Below are 18084 nucleotides of genomic sequence, written 5' to 3' on the forward strand. Positions count from 1 at the left end.
TGTAGCTCAGTGCACCAATTTCTCAATTCTCCAGGCAGCCTCATCCCTCACTGCAGCTCTGGAGGACTTTGTAACACCTGAGCACCTGGATGGGGAAAACTGCTTTAAATGTAGCAAGTAAGATGATTACTAACAACATATTAACACTAGACTCTGTGTGAGGGGGCTACAAGTCACTGAGCAGAAGTCATCTTCTCCTGGAAGTTTACTGCACACTGATGAGACACAGTTTTGTTTGTCTGGTTTTTTGGGGGAGGGGGGTTGGGGTTTTTTCTTTGTTTGTTTGTTTGTTTGTTTGTTTGAAATATGGCACCGAATTGCCTTTAAATAGCATAAGGATGCAGGAGACAAGAAAGGTTGTCTGACTGCCTTGGTGGAAGATAGGGTGCATTTCAGCGCTGTGCTCTGTGCTTGGTTTCAAGGTGTGAGAAGAATGTTGCCGCCACTAAGAGGTTCACTGTCCACTGTGCACCCAAGGTTCTCACTGTGTGTCTGAAGAGGTTTGACTGCTTCACTGGTGGCAAGATCAGCAAGGTGTGTACACTATTGGTGTGCAGCTTTCTCTTCAAGAAGCAGATTTCCTAAAGCAGTATGCTTGTCACAAGCTGCTTGTGTTGGGTTTTTTGGGGTCCCTTCTGGGGAGTGGAAAGTTCCTGTGGGAAGACAGGCAAGCACTGTGCTCTGATAGGGCTGCTTTGACTGAGAAGGGTTTCCTGCCACCCAAACGATGTTATGTTGCTTTATGGAAAACCAAGTGCTCATGAGCCCCAGAGATGTATTGATACCCCTGGACTGGCCCCTGCCCTTGGTAGGCTATTTCATGTCACAGACCAGGGTCATTTCTGAGCCCTCTTGGTCTCTCCATAGGTTGTAGAGTATCCGGAGTACTTGGATCTTCGCCCATACATGTCTCAGGCAGATGGAGAAGCACTCCTCTACTCCTTATATGCTGTCCTGGTGCACAGTGGTGTCAGCTGTCATGGAGGACACTATTTCTGCTACACAAAGGTAAAAGAGCAACTTCCTTCCCAATGGGGAAAAATGTGTGCTGGGGAAGATAAACTTTCTTGTCAGTGTTACTGACAGCCAAAGTTTTGGGGCAGAAGGCCTCCTTAGTGGCTGGACTGCATTTGTTTTGACATGCTCTCGGTTTGGCAGTTTCCTACCTGTGTTTTTGGAGAGAAACCATGGAGAGATCCTTGCCTTTTTTTTACAGGCCAGCAATGGATTGTGGTACCGGATGGACGATGAATCTGTGCAGCTGTGTTCCATTGACACAGTTCTCAGGCAGCAAGCCTACCTGCTGTTCTATGCCAGGTAATAACCAGGATTCAAATATGTTCAGAATACATTTCCTTTGCCTCATTTGCAGTTGTGCTTCTCACCTTCCGGAGTGTTTTTCTCATCAAATGAAATTACTACCTGCATCATTCAGTGCTGTCAAATCTGAACTACTCCGTGTCTGTCCTTTACTGGGCTTCAGGCTGCGGCCCGGATGGAATCTGCTACTTGCCTGGTCTCTGATGTTGACTCTTGTAGATAAGAGGACTTAAAGAGGACCTCCAGGAAAGATGGGGAGGCACCATTTGTCAGGGAATGTAGTGACAGGATGAAGGCTATCAGTTTTCAGCTAACAGAGGGCAGGTTTACATTAGATATTGGGAAGGAATTCTTTGCTGTAAGGGTGCTGAGACACTGGCACGGGTTGCCACAGCATCTGTGGGGGCCCCATCCCTGCAAGTGTTCAAGGCCAGGTTGGACAGGGCTTGGAGAAACCTTGGAATAGTGGAGGGTGTTCCTGCCCACCACAGCGGGGTGGAACAAGATAAAGTTAAAGGTCCCTTGCAACCCAAACAAGTCTGTGAATTTATGAAATGGAGGCTGTGGGAGGTATAGAGATGAGGTTTTTGTTGGGACAGAGGCAAACTTGGTGGGAAGACCCTAGCTGAGTTTCCCATTAGTGTCCTTGGTTAAGTCTTCTCTCTGTCATAGAAGCCTCTCTGAGAAAATGACTGAACCCCAGAGGAGGTTGCAACAACAGCTCTAAACTGAGATCACTCTTTTGTTTTTCTCCAGATGCTCTGATCTGAGAATTGGAGAAAGGGCTTCTTCCTCACTGGCACCATCACATGCCCCTTCCTTCCTCAGTCAGTGTGTGGCCAGCAGCAAGCAGGCGGGCTCTGTTGGACCACAGGCTCTGACTGGTAGGACTAAGGTAACTTTGGGGTCATGGGTCAGGGCATCAGAGGAAGAGTGGATTTCTTTCTGGGATCTCAGCATTTCTCTTTTGTCCCTCACACACCGCACCTTTCTTCACAGCCACAAAGCTGCTCCCTCTCAAAGCATCCCACCTGGATCCATCCCTTTTGTGCGCCTCTGGCCTTTTGGTCTTAGTAGCCCTCCAAAAGAGTCTTTTGGAGGCCCCAAACTGTCCTGTCCCAGAACTTGTAGGGGTTCCCCACTGCTCTGATCCTTTCAGGAGAAAAGGGCAGGAACTCTCCACAGCTCTCTTGGCAGGGCATGAAGGACACTGGCAGGGAGCGGTCCCGGAGCAGATTCCCTCTGTGGGGCAGGGATCTCCGCAGCTGCTCTGGGGACACCACAGACTATGAGGACGCTTCAGAGAGAAGAACTGGTCCTCCAAGTCGTGACCGTGGTCCTAGGGATAGCACAGCTGCAAGGCCTTCCAAGAGGATCTGCCGGTGGGCTCCCGCTCCCAGGGCTGCTCAGGAGCAAACCTTGCTGAGGCAGAGGGAGCCAAGCAGATCTGTGCGGGGAACTTACAACCTTGGCAGCCGGTTTGTGCAGTACACAGACTGTGACCGCTCACTGCGGAAGAGAAAGAGGGAGAGAACAAGTCCTGCACGTTGTGACCAAGTCTTAGTGAATACTGCAGTTCCAGGGCCCTCCAAAGCCAGCTCCAAGCAGGCTCTCATGCTCCGGGCTGCTCGGGACCAAACCCGACAGAGGCAGAGAGAGCAGAGAAGATCAACATGGCGGGGCTGTGATTGCCACAGCCAGTTTGGGCAGCACACAGACTACCGCCCTTCAGAGAAGAAGAGGAGGCTTTCCACGCCCCAGAGATTCACGTCAGACAAGCATTCAGGGCACTCTGGCAATGATGGCGTTGGATTATGGCCCTGGCTCAAGCAGAACGGAAGACTAGCACTGCGTTTATTAGCCAAGGCATCCTTGTTTTCGACACGCCTTCTCAGACCTGAGTGAATGATTTAGCTAAGTAGATGATAGTTACAATAATATAGAAATATCATTAGAAATATAGAAATATATATAGAAATATAGAATAAATATATAGAAATATATATAGAAATATAGAATATATATATAGAAATAGATATAGAAATATAGAAATATATACAGAAATATAATATAGAAATATAGAAATATATATAGAAATATAGAATATATATATAGAAATATATATAGAAATATAGAAATATATATAGAAATATAATATAGAAGTAATATTTTATAATACATTATTACATGTTATATATCTTCAGCAATAGATAGTAATAGTATAATAAATATTATTAAAATAATAAAATAGTAAATACTAAAATACTTTAAGCAGAGTTATTTATTCCACCTTGTAGATAATTATAGCTAGAAACATAGTGCAGTATTTGGAAGCAGTGTTGAAGCAATTATATTAAAGCTAAGAAAACAAATATTAAGTAGAGATTGTGCAGCACACAGACTACCGCCCTTCAGAGAAGAAGAGGAGGGTTTCCACGCCCCAGAGATTCACGTCAGACAAGCATGGGATGGTGACATCGCTGGCCAAGGGGAGGTCACGGCCTGACGGGCTGTCCTCATCCATGCTGACGTCGCTGGCCAAGGAGAGGTCACGGCCTGACGGGCTGTCCTCGTCCATGCTGACGTCGCTGGCCAGACTGATGTCAAGACCTGGGGTGGTGTCCACATCCATGGGGACGCTGGTGTCTGGAGGGCTGCCACTGCCCAGGAGCGTCCCTGAGGGGTTGGCTGAGCCGTGCTGCGTGTCCCGCACTGGTGGGACTGGGGCCAGGGGCTTCCTGCGGCCCCGGGCCCCCCCCAGGGCATTGCCTGATGGAGGAGCAATGCCATGGCTGCTTGCCAAGGGGGCTGGTGGAGGCAGCTGAGTCCGTGTCCCTGCCGAGCAGAAGATACGGGTGGGGGTTGGAGCAGTCACTGCCCGGAGCCATTGGCACACGTGCACAGGGGAGAAGGCAGACTGGGGGGGAGGCTCGGGGCTGGGAGAGTCTCCTGGGGCACCCGCTGAACCGGCCCGGAACACAGACTGAGTGGGAGCTTGCGTGAGGGACCATCCCTGCGGGGTGAGCTGCTGTGCCACAGCCATGGGGTTGCACAGGGGACGGCAAAATGGCAGCGACGGCCCCAAGATCCTCTAAACCATCTTGCCTGAACAGAGGTGGCCCAGGCAATGCCAGGGCTGCTTGCCGTGCCGTGCTGAGCCAAGGTGCCCCAGCTGGCAGGGGGACAGGGGTGCTGTGGCTGCTGGAGGTGCCGGCAGGGCTGGAGGAGCCAGGGCAGGCCTGGAGGCTGGAGGGGCTGGGGGGCAGGGAATGCCGAGGGGCCAAGGCAGATGGGACTGCCATACCTGCTGCTGGGGCAGAGGGAGCTGGCAAGGGCTGCTGCTTCTGCCCAGGCTGTTGGCCGAGGTTGGCTGATCCTGCGAGAAAGAGCAAACGCTGGAGGTCACATGCCAGTCGGGGGGTGTCGGGCGCTCAGAGGACTGAGGAGGAGGAGAGGAAGGGGCAGGGGAGCAAGGGCTGTAACTGTCCCCGCCGTGCGTCCTGGGGCTTTCGGGCTCAGGGTCTGTCCTCACCTGTGGGGCAGGAGGTTCCGCGAGAGACCAATGGCTGCAGGAGCTGGGCTATGGCTGAGCTCCAGCTCACACAACGCTGCCACAGAGCTGACAGGGCCATGCTCAGTCAGCTTCGGCGGCCGCTCCGGTCTGTTGACGGGACCCAGGTCTGGATGCTCCTCTTGGAGCGTCTCCAGGGACGGAATGTTGGGGCTCCCATTGTCATGTCAGAGAGGCAGCAACAATGTCATAGAGGTAGCAACAATGTCATAGAGGCAGCAACAATGTCATAGAGGCAGCTTCCCTTGTTCTGCCCCACCCCCAACAGCTTTGCCAGCTCTTCATGGGGAGACAAAGGGTTAACCAAAGAGTTAGAATCACAGAATATCCTGAGCTGGAAGGGACCCACAAGGATCATCCAGTCCAACTCCCGGCCTTGCACAGGACAGCCCAGCAACCCCACCACGTGCCTGAGAGCGTTGTCCAAACGCTCCTCGAGCTCTGGCAGCCTTGGGGCCAAGACCACTGCCCTGGGGAGCCTGTTCCAGTGGCCGACCACCCTCCGGGGGAAGAAGCTTTTCCTAATATCCAACCTAACCCTCCCCCGACACAGCTCCAGCCGTTCCCTGGGGTCCTGTCCCTGGTCACACGCAGCAGAAATCGCTGCTGCCCCTTGGCAGGAAGCTGCAGCCCCCCAGGAGATCTCAGCTCAGCCTCCTCCAGGCTGAACAAAGCCAGCGACAACAGACCTCAAGCGCAAGGTCCTGCACCCGGGTCAGCCCTTGGCTGCTGGCACAGCCCTGGCACAGCATCAACTTGCAAATTTTGCAACACAACAGGGAGGACCAAGAAGGCTTGGATAGGAGAGACTGTTTACGAGGGACTGCAGTGACAGAACAAGGTGGAACGGCTTCACACTGGCAGAGGGCACGATTAGATGGGATTCTGGAAAAACATTCTTCTCTGTGAGCGTGGTGAGGACCTGGCACAGGTCGTCCAGAGAAGCCGTGGCTGCCCCGTCCCTGGAAGTGTTCGAGGCCGGCTCGGGCGGGGCTTGGAGCAACCTTGTCTAGATGAGCTTTAAGGCCCCTTCCGACACAAACTCTTCTAGGAGTCTAGGAGTCTCGAAAAACAGGGGGCACCTGCAGAAAGCAGGAGGGGAATAAAAACCTTGGCCATTCAAAGTCAAACTCTTGTTGCAGAAGGTCATAATCTCATGACTTCTCACCACTGGAAGTTAACATCGCTGGAAGCCATCTACATTGATACAAAACCACACAATGCACCCCAAACTGCCCGATGGAAGGATCCTGGAGCAGGCTCACCATCCTGGAGGCAGGGATAGGGCAGTTTCTCTGCCTCTGCCGTAAACCTGGCTGTTCTGGCCTTACACTGGAGAGTCCTTTTCTGCTCTCCATTCCATGGGAAGACAAGAGCGTGGACAACAAGAAGGGGGTTCTGTCAGGTCCCGGTCAAAGGCGCTTTAGGTGTGTGCTGCCATCTGCTGCGGTTGGAGATTTGGTCTAGGAAAGGGGGTTCTTGGGGAGTGCTCAGCATCTGGCTCCTCACGTGGAATCTTGAGGTTCAAAGCGGGCAAGGCCACATCCAAGACAGCTTCTGCCCACTTGAGCCGCTGAAGTGGTGGAGTTCTCCTGGCAGTTCTGGGCATAGTGATTGCATGTGTGTCAGTTGGCTGTTTTGGAGAAAACCTGGGCATTGAAAGAAACAGGGACAGGACCAGATTGAAAACTGTGAAACTGTTGCAGAAAGTGAGGCTGGGCAGCAAGAGCCCAACCATAAAAATGAGGGTGCTTCCCATTCCCTGGCATTCGGAGAAGGGCAAAGGGAAACAAGGAGCTCGGCCCATCAAGAAAGACTAGCTGGGCGGTGCTTTAGGAGACAGGGTGTGCAGCAAATCAGGTTGTGGGGTTAGAGCAGCGAGTGAGGGGAAAAAAGGACGTCAGACACGAAGGAAGAAGATCCCTGAAGAGGCTCAAGTCAGCTCTCCTGAGGTGCGTGTTCTGATCTTCCATGCTGCCCTGCTTCCTCCTCCCCCAGTCCTCAGCTCCACTCTTAGGAAGAAGAAAGGGTGCTTGCAAAGTTTGTAGGGTAGTCGCAGTTCGCAGTAAGAAGCAGTAAGTTACTGGTGGTTCAATTGTTGGCTACCAAGTGGTGCCCTTTGCCCAGAGACAGGGGGACCGATCAGCAGCAGAGAAGGTCTCGGGTGGCCACGTCCTCTGTTTTGAAGTGTGCTGTGGCCTCCATTTTGAAAAGCACCAGTGACCTTCCCAGCCCCCTCCGAGGGACATAATGGGGGACACAGAGCAGGCGTGTCGGGAAGCCTGTAACCCCGGCATATGTCAGCCAGGGGAGAAACGCTGGGGAGGGAGCAGCGCTCCGGGCAAAGGGGATAAAAGGGGGCTGCGACCTCCACTGACTTGAGAGGCCTCACTGAGGTTTGTTCAGTGAACTCTCCCTTTCATTGGAATAAAAGTTTATCCTTCTTAGTTAGCTCCTCTGTCTCCTGGTATTTATGTGTTTCCCAATACCTGGAATTTCAGAAGACCACAGTCCCATGGTCTCGACAGCCAAGGCTGTCCCTTACCCTCCCATCTCCAACAAGGCCTTTCCTGTGTGTTAGTATGAGGTGGAGCAGCACGGCATTGCTTGTGAGAGGCATCACCCCCTTGGGTCGGGAAGCTGTCGCCACTGCTTTCTGGGAACCTCCGGGACTCTTTGTGCTTGGCTGTGTTGCTTTTCCAGCTGCTCTCAGGGTAGTTGAATGCCCCACGAGAGCCAGTGACTGTGACTGGGAGGCAGCTTCAAGCTGCCCGTGGAGCTCTCATCCCCATCCTGCTGCTGTTCAGGAGGCCTGCGGTGTCCCCGCAGTGCCCTCCGCAGTGCCCCCATCCCCGGCCTGCCTTTTGATCCTGACCCACCAACCGCCGAGTGGCTCGCCATCCACCCCTCGACAGAGCTCCATCCATTCCAAGTGCTGCCTCCCAGAGATCTACGGATGTCGTCTCCCTGCACTTCTGTGAGGCCCTGCATTAGGGTTCCCAGCACATTCTTCCCTCTCCCTTACCGCCCCTGCCCAATGCAGCCCCGGGGCAGCCTGGGGGAGCTCTGTCTGGGGCTGCAGTGGGATGACTGGGGACATGCTGAGGTCACTGGGAGCAGCGGGAGCAGCCTTCTAAAGCCCCAGAGTGGGAGGACGGTGCCCAGGCTGTGCTGAGGGCTGTTTTCGGTGGTGGGGCCGTGTGCGTGAGTCCTGCACGGACCCCTCTGTCCTGGCTCCCACGCCAAAGGGCTGCTTCCCCAGAGGAAGGGGACCTTCCATGAATGCCTGCACCTCCGGCACTGACTCAGGCCTGGAGTGCCCTTTGGGTGCCCTTGGAGCCCTTTCAGCCTTGGCGGATCTGCTTGGGACCATTTCCCGCTGCCGCCCTGCACTCCCTCCCCATTCCATGCAGACACAGACAGCTTATGCAATAAAATCTTTTAATTGATAACCACAAGAAAACGGTCATCAATATCTACATCAACACCCTCCCTCCCTCAGACTGGGATAGATCCCCAAACGATCTATCCCTCCCCCTGGGACAGATCCCCAAACGATCTATCCCTCCCCCTGGGACAGATCCCCAAACGATCTGTCCCTCCCCCTGGGACAGATCCCCAAACGATCTGTCCCTCCCCCGGGACAGATCCCCAAACGATCTGTCCCTCCCCCTGGGACAGATCCCCAAACGATCTGTCCCTCCCCCTGGGACAGATCCCCAAACGATCTGTCCCTCCCCCTGGGACAGATCCCCAAACGATCTATCCCTCCCCCTGGGACAGATCCCCAAACGATCTGTCCCTCAACAACTTTCTGCCCCAGCCCGGGCTGCGGGAGCCTTGCACTTGCTCCCAGTGCTTGGCTCAGAGCCCCTCTTCCTCTTCGTGCCCCGCCTTTTCAGAGCGATGTTGCTTGGTGACATGCTGCTCTGAGGCGGTGGCAGGTTCGTGCCCGCACCCTGCTGAGGGTCCTGAGGCTTGGTGCCGCCCGCCTTGCAGTGTCCCGTGCTCAGGACGGCTCTGGAAGGCTTGGGGACACTGCGGTGAGTGGGCGGCATCTTCTTGGGTGGGCAGAGCGAGGCGTTCTTGGGCTGGGGGCTGGTGCCACTGGTGCCAGCATGGTCCGTGGGCATGGGGACGCTGCTGCGACCATCCTGGCTGGTGCCCACGGCTCCCTGGGAGCAATCCAAGTGGCTCCGAGTCCCTTCCAGCAGGACCTTGCCACGCAGCACAGGCTCACTGGCTGGAGTCACCCCAGGGGCCCCGATGGCTTGGCCGTGGAGTGGGCCTGGGTGGCTGGCAGTGCTGTGACTGGGCAGGGAGATGTCACCCCTCGGGAAGGTGTCCTCATCCATGGGGACATCGCTGCTCAGCAAGATGTCACAGCTCGCAACGTGATCACTGCCTGGGCGGGAGCCACCATCCATGGGGTCGTCAGTGGCCAGCGAGAGGTCACGGCCTGACGGGCTGTCCTCGTCCATGGTGACATCGCTGGCCAAGGAGAGGTCACGGCCTGATGGGCTGTCCTCATCCATGGTGACGTCGCTGGCCAAGGAGAGGTCACGGCCTGACGGGCTGTCCTCATCCATGCTGACGTCGCTGGCCAAGGAGAGGTCACGGCCTGACGGGTTGTCCTCGTCCATGCTGACGTCGCTGGCCAGACTGATGTCAAGACCTGGGGTGGTGTCCACATCCATGGGGACACTGGTGTCTGGAGGGCTGCCACTGCCCAGGAGCGTCCCTGAGGGGTTGGCTGAGCCGTGCTGCGTGTCCCGCACTGGTGGGACTGGGGCCAGGGGCTTCCTGCGGCCCCGGGCCCCCCCCAGGGCATTGCCTGATGGAGGAGCAATGCCATGGCTGCTTGCCAAGGGGGCTGGTGGAGGCAGCTGAGTCCGTGTCCCTGCCAAGCAGAAGATACGGGTGGGGGTTGGAGCAGTCACTGCCCGGAGCCATTGGCACACGTGCACAGGGGAGAAGGCAGACTGGGGGGGAGGCTCGGGGCTGGGAGAGTCTCCTGGGGCACCCGCTGAACCGGCCCGGAACACAGACTGAGTGGGAGCTTGCGTGAGGGACCATCCCTGCGGGGTGAGCTGCTGTGCCACAGCCATGGGGTTGCACAGGGGACGGCAAAATGGCAGCGACGGCCCCAAGATCCTCTAAACCATCTTGCCTGAACAGAGGTGGCCCAGGCAATGCCAGGGCTGCTTGCCGTGCCGTGCTGAGCCAAGGTGCCCCAGCTGGCAGGGGGACAGGGGTGCTGTGGCTGCTGGAGGTGCCGGCAGGGCTGGAGGAGCCAGGGCAGGCCTGGAGGCTGGAGGGGCTGGGGGGCAGGGAATGCCGAGGGGCCAAGGCAGATGGGACTGCCATACCTGCTGCTGGGGCAGAGGGAGCTGGCAAGGGCTGCTGCTTCTGCCCAGGCTGTTGGCCGAGGTTGGCTGATCCTGCGAGAAAGAGCAAACGCTGGAGGTCACATGCCAGTCGGGGGGTGTCGGGCGCTCAGAGGACTGAGGAGGAGGAGAGGAAGGGGCAGGGGAGCAAGGGCTGTAACTGTCCCCGCCGTGCGTCCTGGGGCTTTCGGGCTCAGGGTCTGTCCTCACCTGTGGGGCAGGAGGTTCCGCGAGAGACCAATGGCTGCAGGAGCTGGGCTATGGCTGAGCTCCAGCTCACACAACGCTGCCACAGAGCTGACAGGGCCATGCTCAGTCAGCTTCGGCGGCCGCTCCGGTCTGTTGACGGGACCCAGGTCTGGATGCTCCTCTTGGAGCGTCTCCAGGGACGGAATGTTGGGGCTCCCATTGTCATGTCAGAGAGGCAGCAACAATGTCATAGAGGTAGCAACAATGTCATAGAGGCAGCAACAATGTCATAGAGGCAGCTTCCCTTGTTCTGCCCCACCCCCAACAGCTTTGCCAGCTCTTCATGGGGAGACAAAGGGTTAACCAAAGAGTTAGAATCACAGAATATCCTGAGCTGGAAGGGACCCACAAGGATCATCCAGTCCAACTCCCGGCCTTGCACAGGACAGCCCAGCAACCCCACCACGTGCCTGAGAGCGTTGTCCAAACGCTCCTCGAGCTCTGGCAGCCTTGGGGCCAAGACCACTGCCCTGGGGAGCCTGTTCCAGTGGCCGACCACCCTCCGGGGGAAGAAGCTTTTCCTAATATCCAACCTAACCCTCCCCCGACACAGCTCCAGCCGTTCCCTGGGGTCCTGTCCCTGGTCACACGCAGCAGAAATCGCTGCTGCCCCTTGGCAGGAAGCTGCAGCCCCCCAGGAGATCTCAGCTCAGCCTCCTCCAGGCTGAACAAAGCCAGCGACAACAGACCTCAAGCGCAAGGTCCTGCACCCGGGTCAGCCCTTGGCTGCTGGCACAGCCCTGGCACAGCATCAACTTGCAAATTTTGCAACACAACAGGGAGGACCAAGAAGGCTTGGATAGGAGAGACTGTTTACGAGGGACTGCAGTGACAGAACAAGGTGGAACGGCTTCACACTGGCAGAGGGCACGATTAGATGGGATTCTGGAAAAACATTCTTCTCTGTGAGCGTGGTGAGGACCTGGCACAGGTCGTCCAGAGAAGCCGTGGCTGCCCCGTCCCTGGAAGTGTTCGAGGCCGGCTCGGGCGGGGCTTGGAGCAACCTTGTCTAGATGAGCTTTAAGGCCCCTTCCGACACAAACTCTTCTAGGAGTCTAGGAGTCTCGAAAAACAGGGGGCACCTGCAGAAAGCAGGAGGGGAATAAAAACCTTGGCCATTCAAAGTCAAACTCTTGTTGCAGAAGGTCATAATCTCATGACTTCTCACCACTGGAAGTTAACATCGCTGGAAGCCATCTACATTGATACAAAACCACACAATGCACCCCAAACTGCCCGATGGAAGGATCCTGGAGCAGGCTCACCATCCTGGAGGCAGGGATAGGGCAGTTTCTCTGCCTCTGCCGTAAACCTGGCTGTTCTGGCCTTACACTGGAGAGTCCTTTTCTGCTCTCCATTCCATGGGAAGACAAGAGCGTGGACAACAAGAAGGGGGTTCTGTCAGGTCCCGGTCAAAGGCGCTTTAGGTGTGTGCTGCCATCTGCTGCGGTTGGAGATTTGGTCTAGGAAAGGGGGTTCTTGGGGAGTGCTCAGCATCTGGCTCCTCACGTGGAATCTTGAGGTTCAAAGCGGGCAAGGCCACATCCAAGACAGCTTCTGCCCACTTGAGCCGCTGAAGTGGTGGAGTTCTCCTGGCAGTTCTGGGCATAGTGATTGCATGTGTGTCAGTTGGCTGTTTTGGAGAAAACCTGGGCATTGAAAGAAACAGGGACAGGACCAGATTGAAAACTGTGAAACTGTTGCAGAAAGTGAGGCTGGGCAGCAAGAGCCCAACCATAAAAATGAGGGTGCTTCCCATTCCCTGGCATTCGGAGAAGGGCAAAGGGAAACAAGGAGCTCGGCCCATCAAGAAAGACTAGCTGGGCGGTGCTTTAGGAGACAGGGTGTGCAGCAAATCAGGTTGTGGGGTTAGAGCAGCGAGTGAGGGGAAAAAAGGACGTCAGACACGAAGGAAGAAGATCCCTGAAGAGGCTCAAGTCAGCTCTCCTGAGGTGCGTGTTCTGATCTTCCATGCTGCCCTGCTTCCTCCTCCCCCAGTCCTCAGCTCCACTCTTAGGAAGAAGAAAGGGTGCTTGCAAAGTTTGTAGGGTAGTCGCAGTTCGCAGTAAGAAGCAGTAAGTTACTGGTGGTTCAATTGTTGGCTACCAAGTGGTGCCCTTTGCCCAGAGACAGGGGGACCGATCAGCAGCAGAGAAGGTCTCGGGTGGCCACGTCCTCTGTTTTGAAGTGTGCTGTGGCCTCCATTTTGAAAAGCACCAGTGACCTTCCCAGCCCCCTCCGAGGGACATAATGGGGGACACAGAGCAGGCGTGTCGGGAAGCCTGTAACCCCGGCATATGTCAGCCAGGGGAGAAACGCTGGGGAGGGAGCAGCGCTCCGGGCAAAGGGGATAAAAGGGGGCTGCGACCTCCACTGACTTGAGAGGCCTCACTGAGGTTTGTTCAGTGAACTCTCCCTTTCATTGGAATAAAAGTTTATCCTTCTTAGTTAGCTCCTCTGTCTCCTGGTATTTATGTGTTTCCCAATACCTGGAATTTCAGAAGACCACAGTCCCATGGTCTCGACAGCCAAGGCTGTCCCTTACCCTCCCATCTCCAACAAGGCCTTTCCTGTGTGTTAGTATGAGGTGGAGCAGCACGGCATTGCTTGTGAGAGGCATCACCCCCTTGGGTCGGGAAGCTGTCGCCACTGCTTTCTGGGAACCTCCGGGACTCTTTGTGCTTGGCTGTGTTGCTTTTCCAGCTGCTCTCAGGGTAGTTGAATGCCCCACGAGAGCCAGTGACTGTGACTGGGAGGCAGCTTCAAGCTGCCCGTGGAGCTCTCATCCCCATCCTGCTGCTGTTCAGGAGGCCTGCGGTGTCCCCGCAGTGCCCTCCGCAGTGCCCCCATCCCCGGCCTGCCTTTTGATCCTGACCCACCAACCGCCGAGTGGCTCGCCATCCACCCCTCGACAGAGCTCCATCCATTCCAAGTGCTGCCTCCCAGAGATCTACGGATGTCGTCTCCCTGCACTTCTGTGAGGCCCTGCATTAGGGTTCCCAGCACATTCTTCCCTCTCCCTTACCGCCCCTGCCCAATGCAGCCCCGGGGCAGCCTGGGGGAGCTCTGTCTGGGGCTGCAGTGGGATGACTGGGGACATGCTGAGGTCACTGGGAGCAGCGGGAGCAGCCTTCTAAAGCCCCAGAGTGGGAGGACGGTGCCCAGGCTGTGCTGAGGGCTGTTTTCGGTGGTGGGGCCGTGTGCGTGAGTCCTGCACGGACCCCTCTGTCCTGGCTCCCACGCCAAAGGGCTGCTTCCCCAGAGGAAGGGGACCTTCCATGAATGCCTGCACCTCCGGCACTGACTCAGGCCTGGAGTGCCCTTTGGGTGCCCTTGGAGCCCTTTCAGCCTTGGCGGATCTGCTTGGGACCATTTCCCGCTGCCGCCCTGCACTCCCTCCCCATTCCATGCAGACACAGACAGCTTATGCAATAAAATCTTTTAATTGATAACCACAAGAAAACGGTCATCAATATCTACATCAACACCCTCCCTCCCTCAGACTGGGATAGATCCCCAAACGATCTATCCCTCCCCCTGGGACAGATCCCCAAACGATCTATCCCTCCCCCTGGGACAGATCCCCAAACGATCTGTCCCTCCCCCTGGGACAGATCCCCAAACGATCTGTCCCTCCCCCGGGACAGATCCCCAAACGATCTGTCCCTCCCCCTGGGACAGATCCCCAAACGATCTGTCCCTCCCCCTGGGACAGATCCCCAAACGATCTGTCCCTCCCCCTGGGACAGATCCCCAAACGATCTATCCCTCCCCCTGGGACAGATCCCCAAACGATCTGTCCCTCAACAACTTTCTGCCCCAGCCCGGGCTGCGGGAGCCTTGCACTTGCTCCCAGTGCTTGGCTCAGAGCCCCTCTTCCTCTTCGTGCCCCGCCTTTTCAGAGCGATGTTGCTTGGTGACATGCTGCTCTGAGGCGGTGGCAGGTTCGTGCCCGCACCCTGCTGAGGGTCCTGAGGCTTGGTGCCGCCCGCCTTGCAGTGTCCCGTGCTCAGGACGGCTCTGGAAGGCTTGGGGACACTGCGGTGAGTGGGCGGCATCTTCTTGGGTGGGCAGAGCGAGGCGTTCTTGGGCTGGGGGCTGGTGCCACTGGTGCCAGCATGGTCCGTGGGCATGGGGACGCTGCTGCGACCATCCTGGCTGGTGCCCACGGCTCCCTGGGAGCAATCCAAGTGGCTCCGAGTCCCTTCCAGCAGGACCTTGCCACGCAGCACAGGCTCACTGGCTGGAGTCACCCCAGGGGCCCCGATGGCTTGGCCGTGGAGTGGGCCTGGGTGGCTGGCAGTGCTGTGACTGGGCAGGGAGATGTCACCCCTCGGGAAGGTGTCCTCATCCATGGGGACATCGCTGCTCAGCAAGATGTCACAGCTCGCAACGTGATCACTGCCTGGGCGGGAGCCACCATCCATGGGGTCGTCAGTGGCCAGCGAGAGGTCACGGCCTGACGGGCTGTCCTCGTCCATGGTGACATCGCTGGCCAAGGAGAGGTCACGGCCTGATGGGCTGTCCTCATCCATGGTGACGTCGCTGGCCAAGGAGAGGTCACGGCCTGACGGGCTGTCCTCATCCATGCTGACGTCGCTGGCCAAGGAGAGGTCACGGCCTGACGGGTTGTCCTCGTCCATGCTGACGTCGCTGGCCAGACTGATGTCAAGACCTGGGGTGGTGTCCACATCCATGGGGACACTGGTGTCTGGAGGGCTGCCACTGCCCAGGAGCGTCCCTGAGGGGTTGGCTGAGCCGTGCTGCGTGTCCCGCACTGGTGGGACTGGGGCCAGGGGCTTCCTGCGGCCCCGGGCCCCCCCCAGGGCATTGCCTGATGGAGGAGCAATGCCATGGCTGCTTGCCAAGGGGGCTGGTGGAGGCAGCTGAGTCCGTGTCCCTGCCAAGCAGAAGATACGGGTGGGGGTTGGAGCAGTCACTGCCCGGAGCCATTGGCACACGTGCACAGGGGAGAAGGCAGACTGGGGGGGAGGCTCGGGGCTGGGAGAGTCTCCTGGGGCACCCGCTGAACCGGCCCGGAACACAGACTGAGTGGGAGCTTGCGTGAGGGACCATCCCTGCGGGGTGAGCTGCTGTGCCACAGCCATGGGGTTGCACAGGGGACGGCAAAATGGCAGCGACGGCCCCAAGATCCTCTAAACCATCTTGCCTGAACAGAGGTGGCCCAGGCAATGCCAGGGCTGCTTGCCGTGCCGTGCTGAGCCAAGGTGCCCCAGCTGGCAGGGGGACAGGGGTGCTGTGGCTGCTGGAGGTGCCGGCAGGGCTGGAGGAGCCAGGGCAGGCCTGGAGGCTGGAGGGGCTGGGGGGCAGGGAATGCCGAGGGGCCAAGGCAGATGGGACTGCCATACCTGCTGCTGGGGCAGAGGGAGCTGGCAAGGGCTGCTGCTTCTGCCCAGGCTGTTGGCCGAGGTTGGCTGATCCTGCGAGAAAGAGCAAACGCTGGAGGTCACATGCCAGTCGGGGGGTGTCGGGCGCTCAGAGGACTGAGGAGGAGGAGAGGAAGGGGCAGGGGAGCAAGGGCTGTAACTGTCCCCGCCGTGCGTCCTGGGGCTTTCGGGCTCAGGGTCTGTCCTCACCTGTGGGGCAGGAGGTTCCGCGAGAGACCAATGGCTGCAGGAGCTGGGCTATGGCTGAGCTCCAGCTCACACAACGCTGCCACAGAGCTGACAGGGCCATGCTCAGTCAGCTTCGGCGGCCGCTCCGGTCTGTTGACGGGACCCAGGTCTGGATGCTCCTCTTGGAGCGTCTCCAGGGACGGAATGTTGGGGCTCCCATTGTCATGTCAGAGAGGCAGCAACAATGTCATAGAGGTAGCAACAATGTCATAGAGGCAGCAACAATGTCATAGAGGCAGCTTCCCTTGTTCTGCCCCACCCCCAACAGCTTTGCCAGCTCTTCATGGGGAGACAAAGGGTTAACCAAAGAGTTAGAATCACAGAATATCCTGAGCTGGAAGGGACCCACAAGGATCATCCAGTCCAACTCCCGGCCTTGCACAGGACAGCCCAGCAACCCCACCACGTGCCTGAGAGCGTTGTCCAAACGCTCCTCGAGCTCTGGCAGCCTTGGGGCCAAGACCACTGCCCTGGGGAGCCTGTTCCAGTGGCCGACCACCCTCCGGGGGAAGAAGCTTTTCCTAATATCCAACCTAACCCTCCCCCGACACAGCTCCAGCCGTTCCCTGGGGTCCTGTCCCTGGTCACACGCAGCAGAAATCGCTGCTGCCCCTTGGCAGGAAGCTGCAGCCCCCCAGGAGATCTCAGCTCAGCCTCCTCCAGGCTGAACAAAGCCAGCGACAACAGACCTCAAGCGCAAGGTCCTGCACCCGGGTCAGCCCTTGGCTGCTGGCACAGCCCTGGCACAGCATCAACTTGCAAATTTTGCAACACAACAGGGAGGACCAAGAAGGCTTGGATAGGAGAGACTGTTTACGAGGGACTGCAGTGACAGAACAAGGTGGAACGGCTTCACACTGGCAGAGGGCACGATTAGATGGGATTCTGGAAAAACATTCTTCTCTGTGAGCGTGGTGAGGACCTGGCACAGGTCGTCCAGAGAAGCTGTGGCTGCCCCGTCCCTGGAAGTGTTCGAGGCCGGCTCGGGCGGGGCTTGGAGCAACCTTGTCTAGATGAGCTTTAAGGCCCCTTCCGACACAAACTCTTCTAGGAGTCTAGGAGTCTCGAAAAACAGGGGGCACCTGCAGAAAGCAGGAGGGGAATAAAAACCTTGGCCATTCAAAGTCAAACTCTTGTTGCAGAAGGTCATAATCTCATGACTTCTCACCACTGGAAGTTAACATCGCTGGAAGCCATCTACATTGATACAAAACCACACAATGCACCCCAAACTGCCCGATGGAAGGATCCTGGAGCAGGCTCACCATCCTGGAGGCAGGGATAGGGCAGTTTCTCTGCCTCTGCCGTAAACCTGGCTGTTCTGGCCTTACACTGGAGAGTCCTTTTCTGCTCTCCATTCCATGGGAAGACAAGAGCGTGGACAACAAGAAGGGGGTTCTGTCAGGTCCCGGTCAAAGGCGCTTTAGGTGTGTGCTGCCATCTGCTGCGGTTGGAGATTTGGTCTAGGAAAGGGGGTTCTTGGGGAGTGCTCAGCATCTGGCTCCTCACGTGGAATCTTGAGGTTCAAAGCGGGCAAGGCCACATCCAAGACAGCTTCTGCCCACTTGAGCCGCTGAAGTGGTGGAGTTCTCCTGGCAGTTCTGGGCATAGTGATTGCATGTGTGTCAGTTGGCTGTTTTGGAGAAAACCTGGGCATTGAAAGAAACAGGGACAGGACCAGATTGAAAACTGTGAAACTGTTGCAGAAAGTGAGGCTGGGCAGCAAGAGCCCAACCATAAAAATGAGGGTGCTTCCCATTCCCTGGCATTCGGAGAAGGGCAAAGGGAAACAAGGAGCTCGGCCCATCAAGAAAGACTAGCTGGGCGGTGCTTTAGGAGACAGGGTGTGCAGCAAATCAGGTTGTGGGGTTAGAGCAGCGAGTGAGGGGAAAAAAGGACGTCAGACACGAAGGAAGAAGAT

The 18084-nt window shown here is 56.9% G+C and overlaps 1 protein-coding gene and 1 long non-coding RNA gene across 3 annotated transcripts in view; one reads left to right on the top strand and one right to left on the bottom strand.

Annotated features, from left to right (window-relative positions):
- LOC135404424 (class I histocompatibility antigen, F10 alpha chain-like) overlaps nucleotides 1-18084 on the bottom strand; it is a 538949-nt gene that overhangs the window by 300397 nt on the left and 220468 nt on the right. The window lies entirely within an intron of this gene.
- Nucleotides 938-2192, top strand: LOC135404507 (uncharacterized). Its single transcript, XR_010425697.1, has 3 exons — nucleotides 938-1008; nucleotides 1217-1317; nucleotides 2077-2192. It is a non-coding gene; the product is annotated as an uncharacterized LOC135404507 (long non-coding RNA).

The sequence above is a fragment of the Pseudopipra pipra genome, chromosome W (assembly GCF_036250125.1).
Source record: "Pseudopipra pipra isolate bDixPip1 chromosome W, bDixPip1.hap1, whole genome shotgun sequence".
Taxonomy (NCBI): Eukaryota; Metazoa; Chordata; class Aves; order Passeriformes; family Pipridae; genus Pseudopipra; species Pseudopipra pipra.